Source organism: Tasmannia lanceolata, unplaced genomic scaffold (genome assembly GCF_043159265.1).
Source record: "Tasmannia lanceolata isolate RefF3 unplaced genomic scaffold, GAP_Taslan_0.1 ptg000024l, whole genome shotgun sequence".
Taxonomy (NCBI): Eukaryota; Viridiplantae; Streptophyta; class Magnoliopsida; order Canellales; family Winteraceae; genus Tasmannia; species Tasmannia lanceolata.
This window is the reverse complement of record NW_027518701.1, coordinates 13,877,806-13,899,374: the sequence shown is the minus strand read 5'-3', so window position 1 is coordinate 13,899,374 and position 21,569 is coordinate 13,877,806.

Below are 21,569 nucleotides of genomic sequence, written 5' to 3'. Positions count from 1 at the left end.
TGTGAATTCTTAGAATATGAAATTTTGATGATTGAATATTATGATATGTTGTTTTCAATTTTTTTAGGTTAGCATGGTTATGTGTTCTAAATAGTATGGATTTTAGTCTGATATAATTGATGAGCTTATTATAGATATCAGGTAACTTAGTTATTTCTGACTTTATGGCTGATGTTTATAATTTTATCAGCTTTATTGGTAAATTGAAAAGAGAAGAAATTTTACTTGGTCTTATTTTGGGTTTCCATCACATGTAACTGATTGACATAGGGAGGGATTCAGAAGTTGTTAGTGTAACTGTGTAGCTTTTTATTTTGTGTTCATTTGAATGATAGATGTCGTGTCTTGTCATTTTATAAACTGATTTGAGTCATTTCAAAATTGCATCATTTAGTCTATTTCTTTAATCATTTTGTCTTGATGATTGTATGAAGTTAATTTTTTTTTTAGTAAACCCAACAGTAGTCATTATGCCTTCTCATATGAGAGAATAAGTCATGCATTGTGGTGATACAATCTGTGCTTTTGTCTAGACAATTTTAGTTAGTTTTGGAAATATTTTCATGATGTTGTAGCATATTCTTATGTTTGTTTAGATCCCTTATCAAGATATGGCTTATCTAGATGATCATAGTAGATTTATTTATTTTTAAAAATCTTAGTTGGTTTTCCAGTTTTCTTACTCTCTTAAAGGAATAATAATTGTTGACCATTGGACATTTTATTTTGAGAACTATGCTTGGATACTTCATTTCAGCACTGTGTAGGAATTGTCTTGGTTAAACCTTTTTATGACACCAGAATATGAATTTGACACTTTATTTCCACATATTCAATATAAGATTTCCTAATGGATTATTACAGGGGCGATGAAGGTGTCAACCCAAGCCCAATCCTTAGGGGACTTGCCCGGTCCTACTAGTAGTCCCCTATTTTTCCTCTTTATTTAGTAGACTAGTTTAGTCTTTTAGAAGCACTTTAGGCATTAGACCTTTATCTTCATTGCTAGGGCAATGAAAGAGTCATCTAGAGCCCCCATTTTTAGGAGACTACTTTCGTCTCATAATGGTTTTTCCATTTTAGGGGACATACTTCGTCTCATTAGATATTTTCCCTTTTAGGAGACAAGCTTGTCTCGGTAGAAAAAGTCGCACCCTTGGAAGACATCTGTAGACACCCCCATTTTGCTACGCTTTAAAAAGCAAAAGATTCGGTAGTTTCATCAAGTCTTGAGTCGATATTCTGTAATAAATTAGGCATCTATGCATTCTAGGATAAATTTCATCTCATTTTAGGTGTTTTCGCAATCCTAAAGGTTTCTAGGGTGCTCCCAACAGTATCTTGAAGATGGAAGTTCAAGCTTCCAAACAAGTGAAAAAATCTGTTATTTGTAGAAACTCATTGGGCTTCAACTTTTTTATCATCTTATGGATATTTTGATCATTTCCAATATATCCAAAATCATCTTGAGTGTATGACTGATGAATCATGAGTAATTTCCTAAGTTTTGGAAGACCTACTAAATTTAGATTTTTCAGAGTTTCTCTTATTCTTGCACTTCATGGGTATTTTGGTCTTTTCCTGTGTAATTCATTTGATCCCTGGACCGTATTTGAGAAATCTCTAGTCATTTCGTGAATTTTAGGAAACCTGTTATTTTTTAAATTTCTCAGGGTTTCCCTAGTTTCACCAAATTTTGCATCTCAGGGGTAATTTGGTTATTTCCAATGTGTTTCATTTGACCTATAGGGTGTATCTAAGGAATCTTATATGATTTCATGAATTTTGGAAAACCTGCTAAATTTAGAATTTCTCAGGGGTTTTATTTGACATGGAAATTTTGTGCCAAGGGCATTTTGGGTAAGTTTCTATTTTTGAAGTTTGACCACAAAGACTTTTCATTTTTAACTTTTTCCTTTAGGGGTAAACCAATTTGAGGGTATCATGGTCACATTTGGATGTGTAATGGTCAAATAAGGGCATTTTGGTCCGAAAAGTTATTTTTCCAAACAAGATGGTTCGATCATATGATAGGGGTGCACCATAAATGTCAAATGGGTTGGGTCCATATATAAAATATTGAATTTAAAAGAATTTTATTAATTTTTTATGAAAAAAACCCAAAATCCATGTGAGAATGCCCATTGGGCAAAGCCCCAATAGGAAGGGGCCCAAGTGGACCCACCCATGTGGGTCGGCCACATAAGTGGGCGCCCCACATTGGTGGCCCACTTAGTTGGGTGCCCAACATGGATGAGGTGGGATGGTGATGTCATATTTGATGTGTTTTGAAAAAACAAAGAATGAAAAGAATGAAGAGTTATAATTAGAAATGGCTAGTATTGTCGGGTTAGTAAAATGGTTATAACTTTTTACCTTCCCATCAAAAACTTCGCGATTATACTTGTTTCGAACATCTCAAAAAGATCTACAAATTTCTAGCTTACGACTTTTCTTGAATCAACCTCTAACTAGGTAAAAAATGAGCTCAAACGTCGGGCAGCCATCTTTGGACGAAAATCATTCATAAAAGCTAGTTTCCTATGTGAGAATGCTTGTAGATTGATCTTGAAGGATCTCTATTGTGTAATTTAGCATTGCTTAGCATGCAAGAAACAAGGTTTAGAAATAAGTTCAATATGAAAATCAAAGAATGATAAAGTCAAAGCAGAAATTGGAAACAAGCTAAAGAAAGGAGCTCTCACATTGGAAACTACTAATCTTCTCTCAACCCTAATCTTTTCTATAAAAGCAAGCAAACACAACCTTTGGCCCTCCCCTTGAAAAATTCATCCCTCTCTCTTCTCCCTCTTGGAATTTATTCCACTTTTTTGTGTGCTTTTCATCTCTACCATTTGGTTCTCAACAAAGAGCTTTCATATATTCAACATATTCAACATATTGGAGGCTATATTATTATTCTTCGGGATATTCTTTACGATAAAAGGGTAAGTCAACGCGTATATCCAAGGATTACTTACTCTAGAGACAATGAGAGCTAGCAAGGTTGGTCTTCCAAAACCCTTTTTCATTTAGCTTAAATTAGAAGCATGCTAGGAGTGAATTTATGATTTTCTTTGAAAAGTTATGAAGATGAAAGTATTTGCATGTGAAATGTTGAGAAGATGAGATCAAGTTTAGGTTATTTTATAATTTGAAAATTTTCTTGGAAAATCTATTTTTTTTAATATTAAAATCTGATTTTTGAACTTAAGAGGTTTAAATCCATTTTACAAAGCAATTCTAATAAGCTTTTGCAATTTTTTTGAATTTTTCAATCTCTTAGTCTTGTGTGTATTAAAAAGTATAGAAATTTAGAATTTTCAGGAATTTTGACTTCGTTTTGACCCCGATTTGACCTTTTGAACTCTACCCTTAAAGGGGTAAAATTTTAAAGATCGAATTTAAAAAGATGTCAAAACAAATAAAAAATATACAGGGTTTTAAAACAGTACGAATTTTTTTGAAGAATTTTGGATTTAATTTAAGGGGTTTAAAAATTTATTTAATCCAAGGGGTATTTTTGGGAAAAATTAATTTTTAAAAAATATACAGGGTTGTCAGAAGTAAAATTTGGATGAGAAGTAACTAAAACTTGATCTGACGTCAAGTAAATTTTTCAAGATTTTTGGTTACTGTTAGATATGTCTTATGATTTTTTATCCTAAATCAAGCATGCCATATTAAATCTGAAACAAATAGCAAATTACAATAAATAATTCTGGAAATATTTTCTTGAGATTTACTGCTAGAATGACATGTTCTCACAAAGTTTGGATTGGTTCGGACAACTTTTACTATGTGTTTCTTTTTAATTTCATAATCTTGACAGATATCTTTAAAATAACAAATTGATAGTAAATCATCTTTAATATCCATGAACATTTTACAGTAATCTTTTCTGGTCTAGAGAAAGCTACTGTAAATATTTTAGCTTATTTCGATTAGATTTGCTATAAGTTTATGTGTAAATTTATAATCTTGACAGATATCTTCAACATTGGAAAATTGATAGCAAAATATATTTAAAATCCATGAAACTTTTATAGTAATCTTCTCTGGTAAAGAGAAATATCCTGTAAAATTTTCAGCTTCTTTAGATTAGATTTACTATAAGTTGATGTGCAAATCTATAATTTATAGTACGTTATTGGCTCCGAGATCTACTGTCCACGGAAATCCTGAGAAACATGCCAGGCAAAACATACTATAACTTACGTGCTAAATTATGCAAGGGTGGAAAGCATGATTCCCTTCCATGGATGCAATTCGAGGCTGAAACTTGACAGTATTAGAGCCATTGGTATTCCTTAGATTTTAGGATTCGGGAACCTTTAAAGAACTGAAAATCGTTAATTTCAGCAAACTGAATTAATTTAATCCTTGTCTTTGGAACTGTTGGATTGCGGCCTCCCATCATAGGAACCTTTAGGGCCCCTTAGGAATACTTACGTCACATTGTGTTCTAGGTTTTAGGGTGTCCTAGAGTTAGGAGTTCAGCCTCATCACGACTGATTGTTATTATTAGCAATCGAGTCACAGATCTAGCTACAGCAGTTAACCCATTTTCCTATAAGACAAGCCTAGTTAACCAAGGATGTAGGTTCACCTGCATTAGTTTAGGGAATGTCTTGCACTTAGATAGGACCATATAGCATCTTAGATAAAGTCCTAGGATAATAAAAGTTACTCAACTTGAATTAAATGAATTCCCTTAAACTGTTGAAACAGTTAGTCCAATTTAGATTGGTGTCCTAGATTTTTAGCCATATATCTTAGTTTAAGCACCGAACTACATCGACTCTGATCCCAGTGAGGCTTGGGTATGTAGGCAGCTTGGATGCTTGATGGTATACCAATCACGAGTCGGCCCTACACAAAAATCAGTGGGGTTTTTAGAGTAGATTTTCTTATTTCTTCATCATTTTCAAATTCTTAAAATATATAGGATATCCCTCAAATTAAAATTTTAAGAAAACATTCACATAGATTGAATCCAAACAAAATCAAGAAAATCAAGGTACACATTAGAGATTACATTGAAATTAGATTTTAGGATGCATGTCACATAGTTCGCACATTAATATAAAGTTAAATGAGCCATTTAAAAGAAATTCAATAGAGTTAACTTTTGAAATTGAAGACCGGATTATCAGGCAAGAATTATGCTTGTGGTGGTAACTCCACATACCTTCCATTCTCGTAATCAGGTAACGAATCTAGATTTTTGGTCACTTATGGGTTCTAGATCTCTCATCTAGGTGGCGACTCTTTCATTCTCTTTTGCGTGGAATTCGGATTGCTTTAATGATTCCAAGTTCACGGAAAGGATGAATTAAATCAAATAATAAACGGCACACGCCAACCGTGTGGGTACGAGAGACCAAGAGGGGGAGGCGGGTCGCGCTCCCCTAGCGGGATCGGGTCCCAAAGACTGGCAACTCTGCTGGGGACCACCTAACTTCATTTACATTTCAAAGGATAATTTGTTTGAATTTATTTTAACTGGATCATAAAAAACTGTATCTTATATACTTGCTAGATTAGTTTATTTGCTTTATTTTCTCATCACATCATACTCAAATTTAATCTAACAAAACCTGAAGCCATCATAGATTGCGCAAACTTATTTCACATACTTACATCACTTGCATCTAAACTCTTGTATCTCACATGCACGCACGTCCTATTTTAGGAACCCGGAGTGTTATCTAGCATGGTTGACTGGGATTTCATCACATGGTGCCTCTGTGCTAGAGACACATTCCGTACTTAGCTTAGTACCTTCATGGTGCGTAAACGGATCTCTTGTTAACGTACTGATATACCGGACACTGGTACAGTATATCGAACACGGATTTGTGGTAAGGAAACTCTTGGCCTTACCCCTAGATTATCCCACACATGCATATAGTACGGACACGCGTGCATCACGTGTGTGAGCCTAGATTAGGATATCCTATACATTTGTGTCTAGATTAGGCCGTAGTTCATCTTCCAATGGCTACGATCGGTTTTTAGAAACACAAACAAAGTCATGAGTCAAAATCCTCTCTCCACTCCGCTAGTTTAGGATAGGGTTTGATGCCTTCAGGTAACACTTACTAAAATGTACGAAGATTAAAAGCTTTCCCTTTGGGATTAGGATATAAATCTCATTTTTCTACGATCTCTAGGATTAGTCTAGTCTTGATCTACCCTTCAAAGCAATCTTGTGCGATCTCATCTAAAACTTTGATCATGTGTCTATCGTCTTTCTCTTATGTGATTTAATCATGTCTTCATTCCTCCTCTTAATTGGCAAGGACAAAGTCTCAATCCTTTGATTATGCAATCCTGATGATTTGATCATACTTTTATCCTTGATCTCTTCTTACTCTAGGGGTAACCTTTTTCAAGATTACTTAACTAAACTCCTCAGAGTTCATTCTCATAGTCCTTAAACTAGGGGCATTTCACCTGCTCACTTGTGTCATCATTGTTATGTCTCGGTTCTTTAAGGATTCATCCTATCATCTCCATTACATGTTTAGCCTATAATCATTTTTCAGTCATTGAGCAGAAAACACTCCTTGAATGTCAAGCTTATACCTCGAGTTCATTGTTTCCATGACAGGAACATTCACCATAGATAAGCCCACCACTCCTTGGGTTCGAGTTTCTTCACGGTTGGAGAGAAGACCTGTTTCTCCACCACCCTCTGTGATTGTTCCAGCATCTTCTCCTTCTCACCCGTCCTCACCAATGGCAGAAAACTCAGATAATCCTTCACCCATCACCATTGCTAATACTCGGGCCTTGGTCCTTAAACAACTTCAGAAGATCAAAGAAGAGAACCGAGTCTTCAAAGGCCAACTTTCTGAGAAGTTTGGACCATCATCTTCCAATTCTAAGGATAAGGGACCCATGCACCATGTAGCTACTTCCGAAGCACCTGCCCATCCATGTTCATTGATATTCCCGATAAGATTGAAGAAGAGTTTGAGAAAGAGCAGTACCATGAGGATCACATTAAACTTTCTCAGACAATGGTTATTAAGACAGTTATGGAAAAATTAGACAATCTTACCAAGAAAGTTCAGGATATTTAGCTTCAAGAACAGGGAGGTTTCAATCCTAGTGATCTCACGTTGTTTTCTGAAATCCATCTCCCAGCCAACTTCCAAATGCCTGATTTTGACAAATATGATAGCGTTGGTTGTCCTATCACACACTTGCAAATGTTCACCATCATGTGTCAACCCCAAGATCTATCTCCTGAGCAAATGACTCAGTTGTTCCCTGTTTCACTCACCAAGGTTGCTATAAGGTGGTTCATGGTCCTAGACAAGACTCATTATAAGATATGAAAAGATATAGGTGAACAATTCATAAAACAGTTCAAGTATGATGATGACACATAGATCACCAGAAAAGATCTGGAGAAGACCAAACAAGTCACGAAGGAGTCTTTCCTAACTTTTCTGAAAAGATGGAGAAGGTTAGCGGCGCAGATTATGGAGCGCCCTTCTGAAGAAGAATAAGTCCAGATAATCATGAAGAATATCTCCCCTCAACTCCAATATCACATGTCTCTCCAATATTATCCGAACTTCAAACACTTTATTGTGGCAGGCACACAAATTGAGAAAGCCATGGCTCAAGGGGTATTTATCCGTAGTAACCCGAATACCAGAGAATTCAAAAAGTCTCCATCAGCTGAGATTGGTAACCTTTTCCGATCCAATCCTAAACCTCCCAAACCTCAGAACCCCATTGTCTTGGATTATGACCAACCTGTGGCTGCACCCCAACAGAAGCCTCTGAAGGAATTCACTCATCTCCCTCTTCCAGCATTTGAAGTATTAAAAGAATGTCTATCCTCAGGTCGTATCACCCTACCTCCCATTAAACCTACTCCCAATCCATTACCTCAAAATTGGAGAGCACAGGACCACTGTGATTACCACCGGAGCCCGGGCCACATCACTAATCGATGCATAGCTTTGAAGTATGTAATCCAAAAGCTGATTGATGATAAAATATTAGCATTTCAACAGAGGCCAAATACTGTCAATAACCATCTGTCGACTCATGCAGCACCGCCGCCGGCAAATCATAATGCTTAGACGAACCAGGGTTCAATTAAGCTAAGGTCTAGTTACAATGAAAAGAATCAGAAGTTGAGATTACCAGTTATGAGGGAGCCTTCGCCGAGCTTCTAGAGCCAGACAGTTGCAGCAGTTTTATTTTGAGTCAGTCATCATGTTAGTTCGGTTATTGAGTCAAGTCTTACAGTTCTACAGTTCAAGGTCAATGCCTAGTCCAGGCAAGTTATCTTTTGCTTTTCTTCTCGTTTTAAAAGTTGTGAATCCTGAGCTTGTTCAGGATGAATTATAACGATGTAATCTTTTTCATTCAATAAAGTTTGCTTTTTCATATGTTCTAGTGTGTATGCTTCTAACTCAAATGAAAATAATACTCCCGCCTCAAATGAGGAAAAAGATACAGGCGAAACTCCCCTTAGTTGGCATCATATGCTCAAACAAAGAAGGAGCGCCGGGCCCAGCTTCTCAAAGAGAAAATTGAAATGATAAACATTGGCACTGAAACTTTGATTCAGTGAATGCCTATTGGAAATACATTAGAGTGTGAGGAATTGATAAACCCATTTCGAGGATAAGAAGATTGTCTAGAAGTGCTACAACCGATACCAAGGGCAAGACATAGATAGAAAGCTCAAGAGAATGAAGAAAGTGAGAGACATATACTATACAAGGGGCATGGATTGGAAACAACTTTCATATCTCCAGTAAATGACCTTGGTTCCCAAACTCATAATATGAAGCCAACAAATTCAAGATAAGAAGTTCAAGAGCAAGCATTGAAAAGCAATCATCCAATATCAAGAGTTACAGATCCATAGATGGAGGATGTCAAAGAATAAGTTTCGCTCCATCAAAGTCGAAAGCACATATCAGAATCTTGAGAGAAGAAGATCCATTATCTCTTACCTGAAAATGCCGTCAAACTCTGAAAAAAAAAATAATAAAGAGAACTCATCAACCTATATCAATTCCAAACCTGAACATTGGAAGGCCCCTTTGGCCAAACAAATCCCAGAATCATAACCCAATGTCAAAAAGAATATCCGTTTGCAAACCCTTCGAGCCTGAATGAAATTCCTTCGAAAACCCATTATACTAGGGGCATTCCCCCCAAACTACACGAGGCCTGATCCCTACACTGGGGTACATAGGCAGTTCGGTCAAACCGAGTTCGGTCGCTTCAAAAGGAAATATTCAATCGTTTTCCAAAAAGAAAAGAAGAGAGTCAATCAAGCAGAGAAAAAGGAGCCAATCGAAGAAAAAAAATTCAAATTACCTTCAAACTAGGGGCCTTCGCCCTGAACTCCGCACGACCTGATTCCTACCCTGTGATACGTAGGCAACCTGTTCACAGGTTCGGTCGAAATCTTTGTTGAACCTTAAGCCATTCTTTGAAAAGCCCTACCCCACCTGTAAGGTCTTTCCGGTGTTCAGAACTAAGGATCTAGGCCCTAAAAAACAAATGAAAGAAAGAAAAGGACAGATTTTGAAGATCAGCTAGATTGAAAACTTGAAAGGGCGGTCTAGGCAAAATTTAAGATCATTCTCTTGCTAAGTTAAAAACCCGAAAGGGTGGCTTAGGCAAAAGTCAAGGGGATAGCCTGCTAAGTTGAAAACCCGAAAGGGTGACTCAGGCAAAAGTTAAGGCTAATACGGTCCGCCAAGTTAAAAATCCTGAAGAGGTGACTTGATCACAGTAAGAGAATCATTATAAGAAGGCTGTAGCCGGGATCAAGACTGAAGATCGAGCAGAAGTTTAGGCAAATTCAAGTGTCATCCTCAAAATTGGGGGTATTGAAACTAAGCAATCCTAGGAATGATAATCAAATCCTTAAGGCATTACTATTTTAAGGAAGAAGTCCAGTGTTTATTAATTGAGAAACCACTTCTCGAAAGGGTAAAATTACCAAACAAAATATTAACTAAATCAGAAGCATCAATGTGTCTGTCAGTGTAGTCAGTCAATCTAAGTTCACCTTTTCAGAGTTCCTCAGTCCTTTGAATAATGTCTTTTACCCAAATTTCCTCTTTAAGAAGAGTCAATCGTCGTTCTTATGTCCAAATGATGCAACTCTCTCGGTGAAAGAGGACCGGTGTCGTCAGCTCCCTGCGATTGTACCTGCGCCAAGTTAATCCTGAAGGAAAGATCTCGAGAATCTACTCAAAGAGCTTCGTTTTAAAGAAGATCAGGTCAGAAGCATTCCAAAGTAGAAACATCGGGAATCGTAGTTTCCATAAGAGGACCATGCCCTAGAAAGTCATCTGAGGCTTGGAGGATTTCATATGTGATGATGGTTGGGCAAGTTTCTCAGAAAGATGACCCGTTAAAATTTTTAATTTCCTTCCTGGTAGTTGAATACTATCCTGGTCAAGAAATGTTTATCTAAACACCTGTCAAAGAAAAAAGCCCACTTCCAAATTTTTAGTATCCAAGAGAGCCGTTGTTCTAGATTACCAATCCCAGGTACTTAGATCAAGGTTTCAATTATCAAAATTCCCAGAAGAAAATATCACCAGTCTCTTTGCGAAAAATCTTGTTCAAGCTTCCTGAAAGCATTCCTAAACCATTTTCGTTAGTCATACTTCTTCCTTCCTAAGGTTTTATCGTCTCGTCATTTGTCAAAGTCTTAGTTTCCAATATCTTCATCGGGCACGATCTCTATTGTCCCCGATTTCATCCTTCATTGATTTCAAGAAACTAAAGTTCATCAAATTCAACTTTACATCGAATTCAAGTTCATGAAAAATCTCCAAATTCTCCATCGTCAAACTCATCAATTCATCTCAATCAAAGTCATCTCAATCAATCAACAATTGATCAATCAAGCAATCTGAATTTGACCCCCGTCTCGCTCGCGGACAGGTCAATCATCTTCACCCAGGCTCGCTCGCAGCCAGGGCAATCCCTTAGCTTTCCGTCTCATTCGCAGACAAGCTAATTCCTTCTGACCTCCCAGACAGGTCAATCATCTTGACCCAGGCTCGCTCGCAGCCAGGTCAGTCCCTCAGCTTTCTGTCTCATTCGCAGACAAGTCAATCATCTTGACCAAGGCTCATTCCCAGCCAGGTCAATCCCTTAGCTTTCAGTCTCATTCGCAGACAAGCTAATTCCTTCTGACCTCCCGTCTCATTCTGTAGACACCCCCATTTTGCTACACTTTAAAAAGCAAAAGATTCAGTAGTTTGTCAAGTCTCGAGTCCATATTCAGCAAATAGATTAGGCATCTATGCATTCTTAGGTAGATTTCATCTCATTTTAGGTGTTTAGAAGTTGATTCGCAATCCTAAAGGTTTCTAGGGTGTTCTAATGGTATCTGGAAGATGAAAGTTCAAGTTTCCAAGTAAGTGAAAAAACCTGCTATTTTTAAAAATTTTAGGGTTTCCCTCATTTTTGCATTACAGGGGTATTTTGGTCATTCCCGATGTGTCCCGTTTGACCCCCCGAGTTGCTGCTGAGAAATCTTGACCAATTCCATGAATTTTGAAAAAGCTGTTATTTTTAGAATTTCTCAGGATTTTCCCTAGCTTCACCAAATTTTGTACCTCAGGGGTAATCTGGTCATTTTCAATATTGAAATAAACAAGAGGGGGGTGAATTGAGTTTAAACACTAAATTATCCCTTTTGAAAATTTATGTAGTGAACCTAGTTTGAATTTTCTTCTTTAGATTAGATTTTTGGTTATTGCAAGTAAGATTAAAAATAAAAGAAATACCAAACCAAAAACAAGAATGAAGATGCAAGAAAAGAAAAGAACACACCGATATATAGTGGTTCGGGCAAAGCCCTACTCCACTCTTCTTAAGATCGTCCTTAAGGTTTTCCACTATTGGAGACCTCCACGATGCCCGGCTCTGAGGCAATTACACTTCCAAGGGATATTAAATAAGGATGCCCTTACACCTTTACACCGACTCTCCTTCTTCGTCGAGTTCTAAGCGATGCTTCCTAGGGTATTAAGATAGGATGCCCTAGCCACCTTTACAAGAAATGGAAGTTGAATAGCTTGGCTTCTCTTGAAAGCTTGATGCACTTTGCAGTCCCTTGATTGCTCTTGAATAATGGTTGCAAGTGAAAGCCCTAAATCCCAACTCAATAGATTTGCAAGTTGCAAGGCAAGTTTGGGAAGAAAAACAAAATCTTAAGCTCAAATGGGTTGCAAGTATTCTTGAATGCTTAAGGAGGTTTTTCAAATGTTCAAGAGAGAGGAAATAATCCTCTTGATGTTGTATATATAACCTCTCATCAAAATACGACCGTTTGGGGGTGGTAATATAAAAAATCACAAATTAATTCAAATCCCAACGGCTATATTTTGGTCTGTCGCGAGGTTCTCGGACTTCCGAGAACCATTCTTGGAGCTCCGAGAAATTCTCGGAGTTCCGAGAAAACAGCTAGAAGATGAAAAAATTCTACTGGACCATTTCTCGGAGTTCCGAGGGAACTCTCGGAGTTCCGAGAAGCCTAAAAATCAGCAGATTTTGTGTTTTTATTGCTTGTTTGATTTTTGGCTTTTGGAATTCAACTCCTATGATAATTTTGGAATGTTTATGAGGGTCCCAACATGTTGGTCCACCACATAACCATTCACTAATCCATTTTAAGTTCTTATGTGTGTTTGAAAAACTCTTTTTAAAATACTTTGCCTTGACTTGGAAATCTAAAGAGAAAGGATGTACAATGATACCTATGTAACCTTCAACTTCTCTTTAGTCTTGGTCTTCAATTGATCTTCCATCTTTTGTATGCTTGCTTGAGAGATGATGTGAGCTCCACTTAGCTCCTTTGACTCTTGTGTTGGTACGTCTTCAAGCATGACCATGTAGTGTGTTGGTTTCTTCAATTAATCAATCTTATCTTAAACACAACACTTCAACGCAAATTGATTAGTATTCAATAGCACAATCAATTATGTTTAGAATCATCAAAACAAGATAAGAGAGTAGACCCTTGGGCTTACAAATATGTTTCATTTGACCTCTAGGGTGTGTCTAAGGAATCTTAGATCATTTCATGAATTTTGGAAAGCCTGCTAAATTTAGAGTTTCTCAGGGGTTTCGCTTGACTTGGAAATTTTGTGTCAAGGACATTTTGGGTATTTTCAGGGGGTACCAAATGATCCTGTTTGATATTGCCCACCAAAAGGACCCAATTTTAAAAGTTTCTATTTTTGAAGTTTGACCACAAAGACTTTCCATTTTTAACTTTCCCCTTTAAGGGGTGAACCAATTTGAGGGTATTTTGGTCGCATTTGGATGTGTAATGGTCAAATAGGGGCATTTTGGTCCGAAAAGTTATTTTCTCAAAAAAGATGGTTCGATCACGTGTTAGGAGTGCACTATAAATGGCATATGGGTTGGGTTCATCAATAAAAATTTTGAATTTAAAGGATTTTATTGAATATTCATTGAAAAAAACCCAAAATAAATGTCATAAGGCCTATTGGGCTAAAGCCCACAAGGTGGGGTCCATGTGGACCCACCCATGTGGGTCGGCCACATAAGTGGGTGCCCCACATGAGGAGGCCACATGTAAAAACATCCAACATGGGATGAGGTGGTTGGTGACATCATATTTATTTTAGAAAAATATAAAGAAATGAAGAGTTATAATTAGAAAGGGGTTGTATGGTCAGGTTACTAAAATGGCCATAACGTTTTATCTTTTAGTCCAAAAAATTTAATATTATACTTGTTTCGAACGTCTTGAGAATATCTACAACTTTCTACTTTATTACTTTTCCTGAATCAGTCTCTACATAGGTCAAAAATGAGCTCAAACGTCGGACAACCCTTTTTGGACGAAAATCATTCATAAAAGCTAGTTTCCCTATGTGAGAAGGCTTCTAGATTGATCTTGAAGGATCTCCATTATGTAATTTAGCATTGCTTGGCTTGCAAGAAATCAATATTAGAAGTTAATCAAATTTAGAAGGTAAAGGAAAAGCAAGTCACAGGTGAGAATTGGAAACAAACTAAAGGTAGGAGTTCTAACATTGGAAACTTCCAAATCCAATCTAACCCTATCTTTTTTCTATAAAAACAAATCAAGCACAACCTTTGGCCTTTCTCTAGAAAATTGATCAATCTCTCTCTTCCTCCTTAGAATTCATTCCTCTCTTTTGTTGATTTGGTGTTCATCTCTTCCACTTGGTTCTTTTTTTTATGGGCAGTCAACTTGGTTCTTCACAAAGTGCTTTCACATACTCAATACATTCAACATATTGGAGGCTAGTTTATGATTCTTTGGGGTTTCTAGACCGTATAAAAGGGTGCGACAAAGTGTATACCTCGGATCTACCCACCCTAGAGACAATGAGCGTGATCAACGGTAGGTTCCTTCATCTTTGTAATATCAAAAGTAGAAAAGCATGCTAGGGTTTTTATTTTCGTATATGGTTTAAATCAGTGAATTTTTCAATCAAATTTCAGTATGTTATAAAATAAACAATAAGTTTTCAAAATCCAGAATTTTATGGGAAAATTAATTTTCCTCCATTTAATAATGATTTTCTTTCAATCTTTATTCAATAGGGATTTGAATCCGGTTTTCAAAGCAAGTGTTTGAAAACAAGGGTTTTTAAAAAAACTGATATTTTCTGAGTTTAATATGAAATAAAAAAAACCACTGGAAACTTAATTTTCAGCCACGGTTTGATCGTTTCATCTTTCGTTCAATTTTTTGAAAAATAACCCCGAAAAGGGTTATTTCTTGATGAATGAAAGCAAGAGTATATCAAATTAAGTCCAAACTTCGTGAAATTTTATTTCCAGTTATTTTTTAAGATTTTCAGATCACCAAAAAAATTTCATATGTTTTCAAATTTATTTAGTGCGAATTTAAATTATTTTAAATTTAGCCTATTTTTAATGAATAACAAATGATTTTGAAAATTAATGAAATTTTTCAGAGTTTAAGTTTAATTATAAATTGAATTTTCCATGAAATAAAATTTCAGAAAAAATATTTTCTTTACTGTTTTCTAATCAATGCTCTGTTTTGCATGCCATAATTTTTTTTATATCAAATTAATTAATTTTCAAAACATTTATTTACGGTTACTGGAACGTTAGAGAAAGGTTTTTAAAGGTTTTTACAATGTTTTGATATAATTTTTGATTTATTGATAATAAACGGATTTTGATTACAAGAAAGCATATTGATCTTTTTTTCTTTTAAAATCGATTTTATGGAGGAATTTTAATTTTTAGATTCTGAAAATTTATTAGAAAATCTTATAATTCATTTTATATCATATGTGATTTTTTTCATCATTTTAAGATGTCATCAATCTTGTGTTTGTGATTTTTCTTTCGAAATAGTCTGATTTTGTGAGATCAAATATTGATAGTAAATCACCTCCAAAATTCATAAAAATATTACATTAATCTTCCCTTGTCAAGATAAAATTACTGTTAAAATGAGATATTATTTGAACTAGATCTATTATTAGATACTGTGTAAATCCATGATCTAATTTGAATCTTTAAAAATTCAAAAATTGATAGTAAATCGTATTCAAAATTCATGCAATTTTCACAGTAGGCTATATTCATTCATTCCTTATTACTGTAAAACTTGTAATTGATTTGGAGTTTGATTGCTAAGGGTTTCTTTGTAATTCAAACAATCTGGTCTCAATATTATTAAATCAGAACTTAATGGTAAATTATCATAAGAATCCATGAAAGTTTATCAGTAAGCTATACTCATCCATATCATATTACTGTATAAATTTCAACTTGTTTGAAATTCGTTTGCAATGGGTTGCTTTGTAAAATCACCCACTTGGCTTGAAATTGATAAAATCTCTTAAAAATTGAAATTAATCATAAACATCATGAAAATTTCCAGCAAACTTTGATTTTATATCATGTATTCATTCCTTAAGCCGTTGATTATGTAATCCTGATCCTCTTTTTGAAATGATCTGATCATACTTGTATGCTTGGTCTCTTCTTACTCTAGGGGTAACCTTTCTCAAGATTACTTTGCTAAGCGCCTCAGAGTACATTATTATTATCCTTAAACTATGGGCATTCCCCTGCGCGGTTGTGCCATCATTGTTATGTCTCGATCATTAGGATTCATTCTATTGTCCCAATTACTTGCTTAGCGTATAATCTTTTTTTCAGTCATTGAGAAGGAACACTTCTTGAGTGTCAAGCTCATATACCGTTCTTATTGTTTCCATGTCAGGACTGTTCACAACTGAAAATCCAGGAAAGCTTCTTGGGTTTGAATCTATTCGCAGTCAGTGAGGAAGCTAATTCCCCATTTTCTTTGGAAACGTCTCTAATCCTCTCCCTCCATACTCATGGCAGACTCTATGAAAAATTCCCAGCTCTCTTACATCATGGAAGCCTTGACCCAGCTCGTCCAACAGATGAAGGAATTGAAGGAAGAAAATCAATTCATTAAAGCACAACTGACTGAGAAATTTGGTCAAACCACTATTGTTTCTAAGGGCAAAGGTCCTAGCTTCTCCATGGTTATGGGTTCTGAAGAACTAATTGTGAATCTCTCTAGACAAATGGTTATGCTAACAGAAGAAGTTCATCAGATGAAGCAACAAATGCAAACCTGGTATTTGTCAGTCCCAAAGTTCTGCACATTTCGCTGACAAAAATATCAAATTCCAGGATGTTGTTACCAGGAGCTCCGTCTCTCGGCACCATCAGGATTCTGTTGGGCCCTTAATTCTTGAATATGACCAAGAGCCACTATCTGAGACTCCTAAAAGAGAATTCACTGACTTACCGATCTCACGACCTGATACTTTGAAATGGTTGCTCAAGGAAAGAATGATAACACTATTGGGACCAGAGCCTGTTCCTAATCCTCTTCCTAAGACCTTTCAAATGAATGAATTTTGTGATTACCATTTACGTCGCTACTGATAAATGCCTCAGTTTGAAATATGATATTCAAGACCTTATAGACATGGAGCTCCTCGACCCTCAAAATCTTTTGTCAAGCGGCAGAACTCCATCCTTTCCTGATGACCGCAAACCATGGTTTGAGCAAATGAAGAGAAAGTCTTACGATAATCACGACCAGCAATGTACAATGACGGGTCAAAATATATTGAGCCTGATCTCCACAGGTCAGGAAATCAAAGAGACCATAACACATGGGGCTTATAACAGGGGCAATTTTACTTCAAAATATCAAGGAGCTTCAAAACCCTATGGTATTCAAATACGACCAGTCAGGGGCGACACCTAAGCAAGAGCTCATTAAGGAATTTACCCCTCTCCTGTTTCCACCATCCATCACATTACAGTGAGAATTGGCTTCAGACAATATTTATTTACCTCCCATTAAACCTCCTCCTAATCCACTCCCCAAGACTTGGAGGGCGCAGGATCACTGTGATTTTCAGCGAGGACAGGGGCATAGCACTGATCAGTGCATAACTTTGAAGCATATTATCCAGAAATTGGTTGATGAACGTAGGCTGGCATTTCAGCAAGCACCAAATATTGTTGATAATCCTATGCAAAACCGTGGTGTACCGCCGCTGGATGATGTTTAGATACTTGGGGTTTGACAAGCTCAGGTCCAGTTACAGTGAAAGGGAAGAACCAGAAGTTAAAAGGCACTTGTCATGATGATGATTCAGTTATCGCCGAGCCTCCAAAGCCAGACAGTTGCAGCAGTCTTAGTCCTTTTGTTATTTTAATTCAGTCAGTCATGATGTTGAGTCTAGTTATCGAGTGCAGTCTTCTAAAAGTTTGAATAAATTCCTAGTCCAGTTGAGTCTTTTCTTACTTTTACTTTTGAGTCAAGAATGTGAATCCTTAGTCTGTTCAGGATAAGTCTTATCAGATGTAGTCATTTTCAATTCAATAAAATTTGCTTTCTCTATACATTCCAATGTGCGCTTGTGACTTTAATAAACAATGAGAATAATACTCCCTCCTCGAATGAGAAAAGATGCCGATGAAACTCCTCTTGAGTTACAGCCTATGCTCAAACAAGAGGAGGAACGCCGAGCCCAGCCTCTAAAGAGAAAATTAAAATGATAAACATTGGCACTGAAACTTTGATTCAGTAAATGCCTATTGAAAATACATTGTCCTCTGAAGAATGTGAAGAATTGGTAAACCCATTTCGAGGATAAAGAGATGGTCAAGTAAGCACTACCATTAATGGCAGGAGAAAGACCTAGATAGAAGGTTCAAGAAAGAATGAAGGAAGTGAATGTCAGATGTTATACAGGGGGCATGGATTGGAAACAACTTCCATATCTCCAGTCAATGCCCCTGGTCACTGGTTTCACTAGTGATGTGTAAAGCCATCGAATTCAATATGAAAAGTGCAAGAGCAATTATCTCAGAGCGATCATCAAAATATCAAGAGTCACCAATTCAAGGATGAAATGATGTCTACAAACCAATATCCACTCTCAAAGTCAAAGTACTTATCAATATCTAGAAGCAAGAAGAATCATTATCTCTTACCGGCAAACGCCATCAAACTCCATGAAAAGAAAAAGAAAAAAAGAAATACTAAGTACCAGAGGGACTCTAGTAACCTAGATCGATTCCCAATCTGAACATCCGAGGCCTCCTTTGGCCGAATAAATTCCAAAATCATAACCCAGTGTTAAAAGAATACCGGTTGGCAAACCCTTTGAGCGTGAATGAAATTTTCTTGAAAACCCATCAAACTAGGGGCATCTGCCCTGAACTACGCGAGACCTGATCCCTACGCTGGGGTTGTTTCCTTAGGCTTCAATCTTAAGAACCACTTCTTTGCTATTCCTATGAGAGACATGGGAAATAGTTGGGCCATTTGCTCTCGGTTCAATCCATGCTATTGGGACAAAGTGATAAACCATCTGACGTGGTTTCTAGGGCACCCAGTTCCATCATATTTATCATAGTCTGGTGCCTTAAACTTGGGTGGTAAAGTGATACTAGGGGTCACGAAGAACTCGGAGATGTCGAACCTCTTGGGTCCCTGTAACTTCCTACTCTCAATATCCCGAAACATCTTCTCATAGAGATCGAACAGCTCTTTTTCCTTGTTCTGTTTCGAAGCGCAATACTCCTCGGCATACTGCTCGTCATCCAAATCAACCTCTACAGGAGGAATAACATGCCTATTAAGGTTAGGGAATGTGACAGGAGGAGGTGGAATGGGGGGCTCTCTAGAAGTAGAGGCTTTGTCGGTATTTTGGGCTTTCAGCTGAGTGATTTCCTCTTTCATGCTTGCCATCTCATGACTCATATTTCTCAACATCTCTTGTATGGCTATCATGGGATCACTTGAATCAGCCATTGGATCAGATTTGGATGAATTACGTAACTCAAGTGTAGGGGATAAAGAAGCTCTAGATGTAATAGGTGAGTCAAAATGATGAAAAAGTCTAGATAGTGATGAAGATCGAGACCAAACAAGTTTCGACTGGTTATCTTTGACTGGAGCAATGGTGGCTCTCTTTCATAATCCTAAAATGGAAATTAACACATTAGATTAAATGAATGATAAGTGAAATAAGACATTATGATCAAATAGAGATAAGAGAAAACAAACACACTTTCATTGATAAAACTTGGTCTTATTACAAAGATAAACTGGTAAAATAAAGGATAACATGTCGTAACACTGAAACTCTAAACAATAAGATGTCTATGAAAAGTCTCAGTCTTACTTTTTCTCCAGTCTCGCCTTCTTAGGTTTGCGATTTTCGATTTCCTCAATCAACTCTTGATAATATCCTGGAGATACTCGTGCATGTACTCCTCCAGGTACTGTTCCTCCAATTTCTCATCTAGGAGTTCTATCTCGCATACGATGCAAGAAATCCTCAGATTTGCGATCTCAATCTTCACAGATGTTTTTGGCAATATGACGATTGAAATTTTCAAGAGGATGGACTGGTGCAGAAGATAAAACTAAGTTTGGAAATCCCCACATGGCCATTCAGTTTGGAGACCTCCATACTAACGGAGGATACGATCTAGGACATAGAAAGAGGTTTTCTCCAAACCGAGGAATTGAACATACCTACTAGCCCGGGTTTGGGTTACTCCATCATGATAGATGAAGAACCTCCAAGTGATTCAATCAGCCTGACGGGAGCTTAACCAAGTAACCCATTTATCTTTGGTATAGTTAAATGTCTTTTAGTCCCACGAGTTGTACTTGGACAAAACAAGGTCATTATGTGTTGAGGGTATGAAAATTCGGAGTTTCAAACAAAGCCAGACGTACAAAAGGACAGGAGAACCCGTGAAAGAAGCATTACGGACTTTGTTAGCAATGCAGTCCAATCCATTAAAAGTTTCTGCAAGAATAGTTGGAATTGGATTACTTCCTTTAGAAATTTGATACACAAAGTCCAAAAGCAAACATAATGGATGTTCCCTCTAAGCAACGATCTAGAATAACACATAATACTAGGGCATGACGATGACTGGTTTGGAATTCAGTGGTATGTTTACCAGGTTCAAGAAAAAATTTGATCAGTTGATTAATGGACACACCCTTCTCCCCTAGGAAGGATTCAACAGGTGCAACATAAGGGGGAATTAACTTCTTAAAGGTATGACGATGACCTAGTTTAGCGTCAATCTTGACTAGGGGATCAATGCGGACATGATCCTTCAAATGATACTAGTCCTAAAAAATTGGACAAATCTCTTGCATGCCAAAACGGAATACATGGAGGTCGGGTTGCCAAAATTCAGTGGCTGCCTCGAGGAGCTTCCAATCTATCTTAATGAAGGCCAAATGGCAAAAACTGGAAATATCATGACCGGCGGAGTCTATCAAAATATGACGACCTCTATGATTAGTAATCTACTTTTTCAAAACTTCATTCGACATGATGAATCACCTGATGATTAAAGAATGTAAATAGGATGAGAATAAGGTCAGCCCTAAATATGAAGTTATAAAAGAAATGGTATCGGCAATAAATCATGCACTCAAAGGATACGGGTAAGATCAAACTTTTCCATCGGTGATTTTGATATGATCCTGTGGGACCTCAGAATATTTGGACACTGGTACAGAGGATTCTTCTTTTGACAAGCATTCAGACAAATATTCAACTGACTGGAAGGAGATTCCGATTTTTAATGGTTCATCTTTATGAGAAACTTGCTCAACCACCATTGCATCTAAGGCTCTTCCAAGCTCAAGGTGCTTTTCTAGGGTATGATCTTCTTATGGGAACTAGTTTTTCGGATTTTTCTGCTTCTGGATTCTTCTGGAACTGACTTTGCTTAGACTGGATTTTTTTCTTAACTCCTGAAATCCTTGCCTGCGGATTAACTTAGCTCTGGAACAATTGCAGGGGGTTAGCTACACCAGGCATCTTTTACCGAGACAGTTGCAACATTTGACTAAGTGGACAATGATCGACTCTACTAAAAAGGGGAAGATGGTAAAAGACACTATTGGATGAACGGGAAGTTTCTGAAAGAATGAGCTAAAACGAACAGGAATGGACTGACTGGACTGATAC